The sequence below is a fragment of the Biomphalaria glabrata genome, chromosome 9, assembly GCF_947242115.1.
Source record: "Biomphalaria glabrata chromosome 9, xgBioGlab47.1, whole genome shotgun sequence".
NCBI lineage: Eukaryota > Metazoa > Mollusca > Gastropoda > Planorbidae > Biomphalaria > Biomphalaria glabrata.
The window spans coordinates 39,812,499-39,825,618 of NC_074719.1; the positions used below are offsets into that span (position 1 = coordinate 39,812,499).

Below are 13,120 nucleotides of genomic sequence, written 5' to 3' on the forward strand. Positions count from 1 at the left end.
AAAGAGAAAGCCTTGTTTGTAAAGATTTATCATGCATTTGCATTTCATATGCAAGCAATCAATTGCAATAGCAATGTTATAAAAAACTTGAAATTTTGTCTTCCACTCTTCATTAGAAATATTGGTAATAAAAAGTCACAGTCAATGTCCTTCAAGTAACAGAGCAATTTCACCCTTGAGGTTTTATATTCTTCTCCTTTGCCTTGCCAATCTAATCTAGCGTTATATTGGATTATTTTTTCATAAATCAGAGCTACCCGTGGTTAACTCCCCTAGCGTTAGTAAGTTTTGATTCATTGTGTGTAGTACAGCTAAGGAATGAATTATATGCAGCTTTGTGCAAACTTTCCTGTTTCAAGTTTATGGTTCTCAGTCAAAAATCGAGCTCCATCAGTTGTTACATTTGCCATCTTGTTTCAAGCCTACCCAACACTCAAGACATTGTGTCTTAAATTGAGTGTATTGATGTATAGCCAATAAGCATAATCTTCGTTTACTTTTTATAAAACTTTTTATAATGAGACAGTTTCAATGATTTATATAGATATTTTTTTTTAATATTTGCATTTTTATATCTATATACTGTGGGCACATCTGATTTCTGTAGGTGTCGGCGGGCCGCATAAAGCACCTCGGCGGGCCGCATATGGCCCGTCGACCGTAATTTGCCCACCCCTTCCCTATGTTGATTATTATTATTATTGTTGCATTATTGTTATTATTATTTTACATTGTCCATACAGCTTTTCATCGGACAGCCCATTTTCATGCTCCTCCACTGTACCTTGAAGGATGACTTTTGACAGTGAGTCATGTCTGACAAACCTGCTCAGCTTTCAGCTCAGCTTTCAGTCTTCTACATTCTTCAACAACTGTAGACTAGATTGACTTAAGGACTCGCGTGGGAATGTAATCATCTTCATTTTTGAGGTAGCGTCTGTAATAGGATCTTTTAATAGATCTAGATCTAGACAATGTCTGACCATTCTTCGGCTACTCTGTTAAAAATTGAAAAAATTGATGATATCTATGTTATATGTATATCGACACTGTCCTTTTTTTTCTCTTTTAACCTGTATTTGTAACAAATGTAATAGTATAGATTTTGGTTTTCAAATGTTACATATGAAATTATGAAATGTCCATACTGCGCAAAATCGTATTTCAGATAAAGGGCAGTAATCGTTTAGTAGTCACGCTATAAAAGCAACCAAATTGCCCTACCTTGCACTTTTAGACATAATTGATGTAGAATACGATTATAGAACGAGAAATGAATAAATGTAGAGAGAAAGTGAGAGAAAGGAGCTAGAAAGGAGCTAGAAAATTAATTAGAAAACTAGCTAGAAAACTAGATAAGAAAGGGGCTAGAAAACTAGCTAGAAAGGAGCCAGAAAGGAGCTAGAAAACTAGCCAGAAAGGAGCCAGAAAGGAGCTAGAAAACTATAGCTAGAAAGGAGCTAGAAAGGCGGGGGTACACAGAGAAGGAGAGCTAGGGAGACAGAGAACGGCCTGTATAGATAAAAGTTGGACTAGAGAAGGATAGAAAGAGGGTTGGGAAGACATGGAAAAAGAGAGAATAGTATGAAAGAGAGAGAGGGGGGGGGGGGAAATGGTGAGAGATAAGGACAAAGACAGCGCGACAAGGCAAAGAGAAAGGCCAATGTAAAAAAAAAAAGAAAAGAATGGGGGTAACATATAGTTAGTAATTAATAGGTATAAACTATTATAAAGAATATTTTGATCTAGTGCTAAAATTTATCATCGAAACTCACTCTATGATCTAAATTCAATTTCTTTCATGAACGATAGGCTCTATTATGCAAGATAAAGTTAGGGTTAAAGCGTTTGGCTTCCAAACTGAGGCAAGGTTCAGTAAGGGTTAAAGCGTTAGGCTTCCAAACCGAGGCAAGGTTCAGTAAGGGTTAAAGCGTTCGGCTTCCAAACCGAGGCAAGGTTCAGTAAGGGTTAAAGCGTTAGGCTTCCAAACCGAGGCAAGGTTCAGTAAGGGTTAAAGCGTTAGGCTTCCAAACCGAGGCAAGGTTCAGTAAGGGTTAAAGCGTTAGGCTTCCAAACCGAGGCAAGGTTCAGTAAGGGTTAAAGCGTTCGGCTTCCAAACCGAGGCAAGGTTCAGTAAAGGTTAAAGCGTTCGGCTTCCTAACCGAGGAATTTTAGGTTCCAATCCCGGTGATGATTGAGATTTTAAACTTTGGGTTATTTAGAAAGTCTCCGAGTGCACCCAAATGTAATAAAATAAAGCAATCTTCGATCTCACACTTTTATTTGCCTTTACCTGTCTGTCTTACGCTGGCTCATTCTCTCCTTACAAAAGATATAAAAACGAACTCATCAAGTCATTTCTTGTTACACCATATCTGTAATAATAAATGACTCCAAATCAACCCCAATAGCAATAAACTAAAGTGGACTTCAGGAACAGCCTTAGGCCCACTACTTTTTCTAATTTACGAAAAAGACCAACGTAATTGCATCAGTTCATGAACAAAAGTTAGAATAATTGCAGATTATTCCATAATACACTTAAGACAAAAAAACAACACGAGATACTAAAAATTTGACAAATAGAATTAGAAAAATTTCAAAAATGGTAATCAAATTGGAACATTTCTATTCACCCAGATAAAATGACAATTATTAAAACATTAAAACAAAAGCCAAAACAAATCAAAACTACCTATATTATCTATGCTAAACTAATCACGCATATTAAAAGCTATAAATACAATAAAACAAGGCATGTCTTCGAGTCCGAAAGACAACGAGAAATGCAGAGTTTTCCATTGCTACGCAGCCCAAGCTTCGACCTATATATTTTGTCATATCCAACGCAGACAAACCATTTTCCGCCAGTGGTCTATTAAATTTTCTTTTCGCCATTCTCGTCTGTCCTCGGCAGTGTTTTTGTGTATCTCCTGCTTTTGTGATCACCAGCTGTCTTGTTTTCTTCTATGTCATTTAAAGCAAGTTGGTGCCTAAGTTGGTCTTTAATTAAAGCGTTTCCTAGGGGCACCTCTGTTACGTCAACCACCTTTCAATATGAATACCTGTGTGTTAAAATAAAAAAATATTTTTTTTTGAAAAGCTCATATTGACGAAATGAAAAGAAAAAATAATTAGACGTCCAGGAACATTGTGCACACCGTCTATTCGGTCTGGATCACAGACCTATATATCTAATATCTAGACTGGAAAACGGAAACGTATTCTTATCCGGGATTTATCGACTCACAGACCTATATATATATATAGAGTGTTATGTATTAATCACAGAACTATATATTCACGCAAATTCATGAAATAAAGCCATTTCCGATTTGTTTCCATTAAGATAATACTACAGAATTCCTAGATCGAAATAATTCACATCTATTGATTTTGGTCATCTTATGTACATTTAAATAGATTGATTACCTAGATCTTTCTTGATTATGTATCTAAAAATTGCAAAATAATAATTATGAGACGAGAGAGCTCTTTTTTTCGATGTTCAATTACTAGATCTAGAACTAAACATTAAATTATATGTTACATAGGTTAGGGTAGAAAAAAAATTTACTTCTTAACCTACTTTACACAACAACGCCTTGTTTTTTTAAAGTTTTAAATTTTTGTTGTGTTAAAAGATCTCCATGTCTAGTCTAGATATAATATATATATATAGTCGGTGGTCTGGATTTATATATACACTCAGTGTATTTATACATTCACTGAAACCAGGATTTTTTTTTCGTGCGGAGTGATAAATGGGGTGGTATGAAAATGTTCTTTTTCTTAAATCTATCATCCATTACCTATCCAGGGTAAAATAATCGCTTTTAAGAATAGTCATCAGATTATTAAAGAAAAAATCCGATGGTTTTTAACAATTTGTTATATATGCTTTTCAATTTATTTTATTTTCAATAATAACTTAGTAATTGATGTTTTTCGGACGTAATTTTTCTGCGCATCCAAAACGGTCATATTTTCACCGGGTTTCTATGTGACAATTGCGGTGCCCTATGCGAAATGAATTGCGCGGGGCCCTGTCTGGGTAGGGATAAGGATAAAAAGTGAAAATTAAGATTTTGTTTTAGAAAATAAATTCGTCTTTACAAAATCACGATCAAATTAACTATACTTAACGAACCTTGCGAATAGCGAAGTCATACACTACAGAATCAAAATTTTGTTTCCTACATAGATCACGCTCAACAGCAAGAATTACCAAATGTTTAAATCTATCTTATGAATTGTTGATTACATGTAATTCTTGATTAGTTTGAGAATTCTGTTTTTACTAGATGCCAGAGTTATGGGTATTGAATAATGCCGTTTTTTTTTTATCGCGAGTAGGAATGACGTTTTCCATATTGAGTGACACCCCAATTTTCTATTTTAGCTATTTTTTATTATTTTTTTTAGGAGATTTTTATTAGTTTTGGCACATAGAGGCAGTCAGAATTACAAATTATAATAGTATACATAATAATAAAGATGAAAAAAATTAAAAGTTGTCATAATGAATTTGGTAATGTAAATTATAACACTAATAATGAACAGCAATACCACAATTATCAGATCACGCGATTCACAAACAGTGGAAGGGTCATCTAGCACCTAATTTCACGTGGCCTAGGCAAGTCTTGCACTAACCAGTTTGTTTTATATATATATATATATATAAAGTTTGACATAGATCTAAATTCAATCCAGTAGAGTACATCAGTAATATCCAAACTAAGGCCCGCAGACCGCGGGTCATATTGCTAGTATATACATATAGAACTGTACCATTTATAGCTATGACTAGACTGTCACTGAGCGTACAGCCATTGTAAGAATGAAGTGATACGATTGGTTAGATCTAGATTCGCTTGCAGATATCAAGAATTTATTTCTAATATATTAAATCTAAATTTTTCTAAGCATTTGAATAAAAAAAATGTAAAATGTTTACAATTAAAACTTTTTACTCAGAATTCATGTATGTCAAAACTCAAATTTGAAAAACCATCGGAGTTTCCCCTTCAAATTACACATTTTTCTAAAACTAATTGTTACTTGTTTATAACTAGAAAAGGTATTAGTTATATAGTGATTGATTTCCTTCATCTGTAACTGTAGACCATTATATTTCTTTTTCAGTCACTACAAAGGAAGGAAGGGTGCAATTAAAATAGTATAATTAACTTCAACAAATGATAATTTCCATTTGAAATTATATAACTGAGCGCAAGGGAAGTATGACACATAAAAAAAAAAGTTTCACAAATAAGACTAAGTGGCAGGGTTAAATCAGAATATTGAATAGAATATTGAATAGATATTAATTCACTCTCCAGGCCTGTTAGGGTTACGGTAATTAATAAGACCGAATGTTAATAATTCACATCAGTGCTAATTTTGAAAGATCTACATGGCTGAGATGTTTCCACACACAAATTTACTGATAATTAACAGTTGCCAGACTCCACTGACTTAATTTAAGGTGTCAAGTGTTATGTCGTCTTGGTGTGTTCACACTAGCATCACGCTAATTATGTAGTAACAACCTTTGAACAGTCGTCCAAGCTCAAACAGGACTTTGTTTCTGTATGTAAGGTTGTTTTTTTTTTTTTGTTTTTGTTTTTAGGGATAGATTTTAAGAACTAATATATATCAAGCTTTTCAAGGTAATTAAAAAAAAACAAATACAGATGATATACATTGCTGCTCTGATTTTGAAATATGCCAATCAGAATCTGATATTCAGAATTTGAGACAAAAATATGATCACCGGAATTTGAATTTTCGAATGTAATATAATATTTCATATTAGATATTTCATATTCAGAATTTTAAGTTCAGAATTTTTTATTTAGTATTGTAAAGATTGTTTTTTTTTCTTTTAACTGAAATGCAAATTCACCCGTATTTTAGTACTTTTCGGTTGAATTGGAAGTCTTTTTAGTCTGGATTCTTTCCCTTTTACTATATAGAAGTAGACATAGATTAGATTGAATTATTTATTGCAGAATAGAAAAAGCTCTAGAGGAATTACTGTAAAGTTAAAAAAGGTGCAAGGATAAGTTTGAGAAATAAAGTAATTCTTTAGTATTCAATTTTATTTTGTCTCAAGTGACGATGGCCACGTCCAGATAATGTCTTTCCAGGATGGATTATCAGCCTTGAACAAAGAAATCATGGTTTATGGTTTCTGTCTTGAGTTTTGCTGTCCATCTACGAATTGCTTTTTTTGCATCAACGCAGTTGCAGCGTGTGTACTAAGGAGAGCTGAAGTCTAAGGGGCGCACCTTCTGATGCTTCCTCAAGGATGACTCCTGATGCCGCAAGGCAGAGAGTGTATTAAATCGTAATAATTTCCCTTTGTCTTGACGAGGCTCAAGTGCCCAATCTACCAGAAGAAATTGGTTTTCAAGGCGCCATGTTTTCGCCTTCATCTTTTTAACATGTAAAAACAGATATGTTGATTTTGGTGCTTAAGCTAAAGATCTTATTTTATCTTATCTTATAAGATACAGACGTTACTTCAAAAAAGATGATTACTTCCTACGCTTCATGCATATAGTCATGTATGTTAACCAATGACCTTAATTCTGCCACGTCATCGGTTTTCCTGGTTGGCTCAGGCAACCCATTCCATGTTCTAATAGCACTCGGAAAGAAGGAGCATTTCTACACATTTTTCCTACCATAATGAACGAGGGGGTAATAATCTATTAACTTGCGCTCTAGACTAACATATTAATCCTTAAAAACTGTTTTTACGGCCTTCTTGGTCAAGGCAAAAGTAAAACTATTCTCTATATATTGTCTTATTGCTCTGAATCTATATTCATATTTGTTTAAAGTTATCAAGTTTCTCAGTTTTAAAATGACTCTGTCTGATAACTTCACGATCATGAGCAATGGGGAAGAAAGCGACCAGGTCAAGGAAACCAGCAGTTGGTATATATCTGATGAGACCATGGACTATTTGTACATCTCACTGACCATCACAGTCCACGGACTTGTGTCAGTGGCTGGGGTGGTGACCAACTGCGTGAACGTGATAATTTTTTTCAAGCTTGGGTTGAAGGATAGTATGAGCATAGGTCTCTTCGCCTTGTCGTTAACAGACTTTGCCGTGACCCTCATGCAACTCGCATCTTGCTGCTCTTACCTGGTTAAGATCGTCTACCCTGAAAGTCCAGTTGACCCTTGGCTCTTTGGAGCCTACGTCTTTAGCTGGTCTCGCTATGTGGCGTATCTTATCTCTTGCTGGATAACCACGGTGATCTCATTGGAAAGGTGTTTCTGCGTAGTGTCCCCTTTCACTGTTCGCCAGAAGTTTACGAAGGCTCGTTGCTTGATGATCATCTTGGGGATAAGTATCTTCCACGTCTGCGTCCACCTGCCCATCTTCATCTTCGCCAACATACAATGGGTCAGCATATCACCAGGGACCACTGTGGCAAGGAATGGCACCATGTCCGAGAAATATGTGCTGACAGTGCTCTACAGTGACTCCGCTGCTGAATGGGAGATACTCTCTGACATGATCGCTGGCATCAGCCTTTCCGTGTTGTCACAAGTCATACTTTTAATATGTACAGTGTGGATGATCTATTCCCTTAAAGCTTCCTCCAAGATACGCCAACACATGGATCCCGTCAGATACCAAAACAAACCTAGGAGTACGTTGCAAGAAAACAAAGGCGGGGCATCTTCAGAAGACGCTGGGGCTCTTCTTTCCGCCAAGGAAAGGCGAATGGCTAAAGTTGTTCTTTTCATGGCCATCATTCTTAGCGCGTGCAACGTTCCCAGATTTCTGGCCATCGCTCTCCATCACATCCTTCCAGGAATGAAAATGGGGGTGAACAAAAATCTGGACACTGTCTTTTGGGAAGTATCGTATACCTTCTGCACCATCTGCTGTACGACAAACTTTCTAGTCTACTTCAAACTTAACTCCAAGTACAGAAGCGAATTTCTCCACATGTTCCAATGGAGCAACAAAGAAACAGACAAGGGCTTAATCTAGACAAAGTGTATGCTGGGAACTACATATTCTTTTAATCCGTAGGCCAAGCCGATACTGTCTGGCTGTGAGAATCGGAAGAGAATATGATGTAGCTACGATGCAATGGAATATATTTCATTTATTAAAAATATAACATTTAAAATTAATGTTTTTAAACATGATCCTTTGGAGCGACAAAGAAACAAAAAAAATGTTATTATAGTTATTTTGGTGACTATATATGTACACTCCAATGCTCATATCTTAGTGAGAATCGAAATATTTTATGCAGTCAGAATACAATGAAATACATTACGTTTAGTTATAATAGTAAGTTAAAAAAATTGTTCTTAGAAGGTCCACCTATAATGTCTACATGGCAGATGAAGGTAAATACATTAAATACGTACATTCCTGTTTCTTGTTGAAAATTCACGATTGAGAAAAATCTCTTAGAGGGATAAATGATATACGTTTAAATCCCACCTTTTTTAAATTCTGTTTGTTTGTTTTATATGTTTCGAATGTTCCTGCAGAGCTGAAGGGGATTTACTTCCAACTCCAAACCTCCCTCAGGACGACGGGTGATCGGATCGAGCATGGGACCATCGATAAGTCCGAACGACAGTCCAGCGAGAAAATCGCAAACTAAACTATTCACAGTTTAATAGTTTAAACAATAGAGATCAAGTAAAATTTTAAAAAATCATGGAAAGATCACTCTTTTATTTCTGTAAGTCGGAATAGAATTATCCCACGTAAAAAAAGAGGTGGGGGGAGAACAAGCTTTGTACTCTGTATTCACCCTTCACTAAATAGCAGGACCAGACTTAACAATTGTGGGGCCCTATGCGAAACGGATTTCGCGGGGCCACGTTTGGGTAGGAATACGGATAATAAGTGACAATTAAGAGTTTGTATTAGAAAATAAATTCGTCTTTACATTTTATTCATTCTTTACTACGTACGGAATTACTTTACGACCCTTGCGTGTAGAGAAGTCAAACAGTAGGCCTATATCATAAAATTTCTGTTTCCTACCTAGATCACGCTCAATAGAAAAATTTATAAAATGTTTCAATCTATCTACGAGAATTGTTGACCTCAAGTAATTCTTCATTAGTTTGAGGTGCGAGAAGCTTTATAAACCAGATTCTACAATTACGGGTATTGCATAATGCCGTTTTTTTTAAATCGCGCGTTGGGTTGGAGTTTTCCATATTGAATAACACACAAAATAACAATTTTTGTCTATATATTTCAGCAGATTTATATGAGTTTTCAAAAGATTTTAATAGTTTCAGGAGATTTCTATGACTTTTTCGTATATTTTGCAATTTCAGGAGATTTCCAGGAGCTCCTGTTAAATCAAGATAATTAAATAATTTACACCTAGAATTAGCGCGGGTCCTATGAAAGTGCGGGTCCCACTGCGGTCACTAAGGTCTCACTGGTCTAAGACCGGCCCTGCAAAATAGAGGCGTATGCTATGCCGTGGGTCGACTAGTAAAGTATCAATTATTAAGAATCAATCATGTAATTAATTTAGATATATCTACTCTAGACCCTGATGTAAGCTTTTAACATGACATTTTAGGTTTCTAAATACCTTTACTTTCGGTAAAGACAGCCTCTTATGATCTGTCTATTCTAAGGTGGCTAGCACTGTTGAACAGTTTACCTTGGCATAAAAAAACAACACGTAACCGGAATCAACAAATCAAAATCGCTTATTTCTTAGATAAAAAGTCATATAGAACTGTTATGTCGCATTACAGTGTAAAATGAATTGGTACGTATACAGTAAACTGTTACTTTAGTCCGCCTTAGAAACAAATGGACGAGGGTGTGTGTGAGAAGGTTTCCTTGTTTGTTACTGTGACCTAGCTGTGACCTAGGTTGTATTTTACCATTTGATGTACTATACTAGCAAACGAAAGCTGCTGCGACTGGAAACATCTTGGCCATTAAGTTCAGCAGCACGTGGTTTTTGTGCATTAAAATCTAAAATTTTTTAAAAATGTTTCGGATGTTCCTTCGGAGTTGAAGATAATCTACTTCCTAGTCCAAACCTCCTGCAGGACGACGGGGGATAGCAGAGGGCAGGATATGAACCCGGGACGATTGAGACGACCGAACAACAGTCCGCCTCGCATACCGCACGACCGGGCAGCCATCCATACTTATAATTATGTGTTAGCGTGAATGGATTAAACTCTGAGAAGTTAACCTTTCAAACCAGTCTGAATCTAGATTTGAACCCAGGACTTCAAGCGCTTAACCACTCGGCCACCGCACCCAATGGTAGCGCTATGGATAACTAATTGCTAGAACAAAATAGAAAAGGAAAAATGCATTCGCGCGCAGTCTTAGCAAGAATTCTACCAATAGTACAGTACCTTGCCAAAATACAACAACATCAACAACCACAAAAAAAAACAAAGTAAAAAAAAAACGCATTTCATAGGAGATTATAAACACTTTATGCAACGGTCAGGTTTTTTTTATACTTTGTTGAGAATGGTTGACATGCTTGACAAATTCGACCCAAACATGAAAGAACGTCTTCGACGAATTCAGAACGTCGAGGCTCACGACCAGAGCCTCAGATTCATCTAAATTAGCTTATGTACCTGATGGCATTCTTTCCCTTTAGGCTTGACTGCACACTTGATGTTCGCCACAAAGAGCAGATGCATTTTAGGCTACGTAGTGTTTTGGGGACGTATCAGATCCAGACGTTAGGGTGGAAAGGAGTTCCAGATTATGTAGATAAAGGCCAGAAGATACGGTAGAATGTGTTGTAACAAAATAAGGCTTACAGCGTCGGAGGCCCGTTAGCGTGACATGGTACGATATATCTATATATTGTCTACCCTTACGGCTCAGGGCCCCGCATATGACATTCGCCCAGGGTTCCCCGCACTGCTAAGGGCGCCCCAGCGTTATGTTCTCTGATTTCAGTTGGAACGACCCGCATTGTTACACCCCCCCCCCCCTCCTTTACAAACCGTCAAGAAGTACAGAAGATGCAAAACTATTCATGCTGAATTGTCTAAAACCATCATCTTGATACTCAGAGACACTACGCCAGAGTATTATTCGGAGATTTTTCATCCGCATTCAACACCATCCAACCACATCGCATGATACAAAACTATTTGAATTGAACGTTAGCAAAAACACACAAGCTTGGATTCTAAACTTTCTTATCAAACGCCCACAATATGTAAAATGAACGGGCCTGTGTTAGGCACGAGAGAGCTTAGCTCTGAAGCGCCGCAGGGGTGCGTGCTGTCACCAGTATTGTATACCTTATACACAAATGACATTTAGAGCGTATCAGCTGACACTCCCATCATAAAATTTACTGACGACACAACAATCATTTGCTTTAGTGCAGATGACGAAAATATGTACCATTCAACAATTACACCATTTACCAATGGTGTATAGATAACTTTCTAATTTAAATGTTCAGAAAACTAAAGAAATGATTATTAACTTTAGGAAGCATAAAGACCATATTGCAGAAATTCAGATAAACAATCAAACCATAGAACAAGTACAAGAATATAAATATCTAGGAACAACTATTAACAACAAACTGAAATGGAGTAAACATTGTCAAATCCTGTACACAAAAGTCACCAGCGACTCTTCTATCTCAGAGAGCTAAGAAAATTTAACATCGACAAAACAATTATTAAACTTTTTTATACAGCAACCATCAGCAGTCTAATTAAATTTGCCATCACTTGCTGGTATGGTAATACTTCACTGGCACAAAGACTTAGTCAAAATAGACTAATTAAAAAAGCATAGCATATCACTCGAACACAGCTACCATCTCTTGAAGAGCTTTTCATGAGAGATATCTTTCCAAAACACTTTCGATTCTTAAAGACAACCTGCACCCATTAAACCACTGTTACATAAGATCTGAACGAAGTGGTCGTCTCCTTTCCATTAGAACTAAAACAGAAAGATTTTAAAACTCCTTTATCACACTATCGGTCAGAGTGTTACAAGATCAGCTGTCGTCATCTGTCATCGAGAAGTACATAGAAGTCTAATTCATAATGCGCTGGTAATGAATGTGTATGTGTTTCGTTTGTGAATGTTGTTCGAATTTTTCATCTATAGGCCTACTGTTATTGTACAGTAGTTACGCTGATGTTGTCAATTGTAGTCAAACCGAATTTCCCTTTGATTGGATCAATAACATTATCTTATCTTATCTTATCTTAACGTACACATACTTTTTGGCCGTAAATTCTTGTATCATTAAAAAATAAAATAAATAGGCCTACAATTTTGAACTTTCGGAACTGGTACGCCTATGACAAAAAGTTATGTGATTCTACAACCCAAGTCAGACACCCCTTCCCGGCCTCCTCCAATAAAAAAAAGTGAGGAAGATTTTAATTACACTTGTGATCAGGTCAACGGGTCAATATCCTAATCGGAACGCAAGGTATTTGATGACCGACAAAATTAAGTGGTAAATTAATTGAAAGTATACAAAAAATCTCTAAGTTTTATCTTGAATATTAGCACAATAAGCATCGGTGGTCTAGTGGTAGAATACTCGCCTGCCACGCGGGTGACCCGGGTTCCATTCCCGGTCGATGCAAATTTTTTTTTTATAATTCTAAAATAAAAAAAAAAAGGTTCCCTTTTTGACCTTGCAGATAGAGCATTCGGACAACCATCTTTTATAGGCTCTGCAACAAGGTAAAAAGGAAGCGTCGGTCCTCGTAGCTGTCGTAATAGTAACTAGAGGTGCCTGTCAGAACTTTGTTTCATGGACATGTGTAGTTAGAGGTCTGTTCAAAGTTATTTACGTAATCTGTTTCTCTGGTTGACTGTTAACAAGTGAGTCATGTAGCCAGCAGCAGGAGGCTTCAGAACCAGACAGCTAATGATCCACTTATAAAGGCTATTTGGGACCGAAATCCACTGCCGAGGACAAACGTAGACACCGAAAAGAGAATCTAAAGCGACCACCGCCGGTTATGACTGCTTGGGATGTGGCAAAATAAGTAGGCCGCAGCTGGGGCAACCCTTATTTTTTTACCTTAACATGCAAAGCCAAATAGTAATATTTCTTTT

At 36.5% G+C, this 13,120-nt stretch overlaps 1 non-coding gene across 1 annotated transcript; it reads left to right on the forward strand.

The window, feature by feature from the left end:
* The first annotated feature begins 12,570 nt into the window (after positions 1 to 12,570).
* Positions 12,571 to 12,641, forward strand: Trnag-gcc (transfer RNA glycine (anticodon GCC)). The gene has a single exon. It is a non-coding gene; the product is annotated as a tRNA-Gly (tRNA).
* Positions 12,642 to 13,120: the final 479 nt, after the last annotated feature.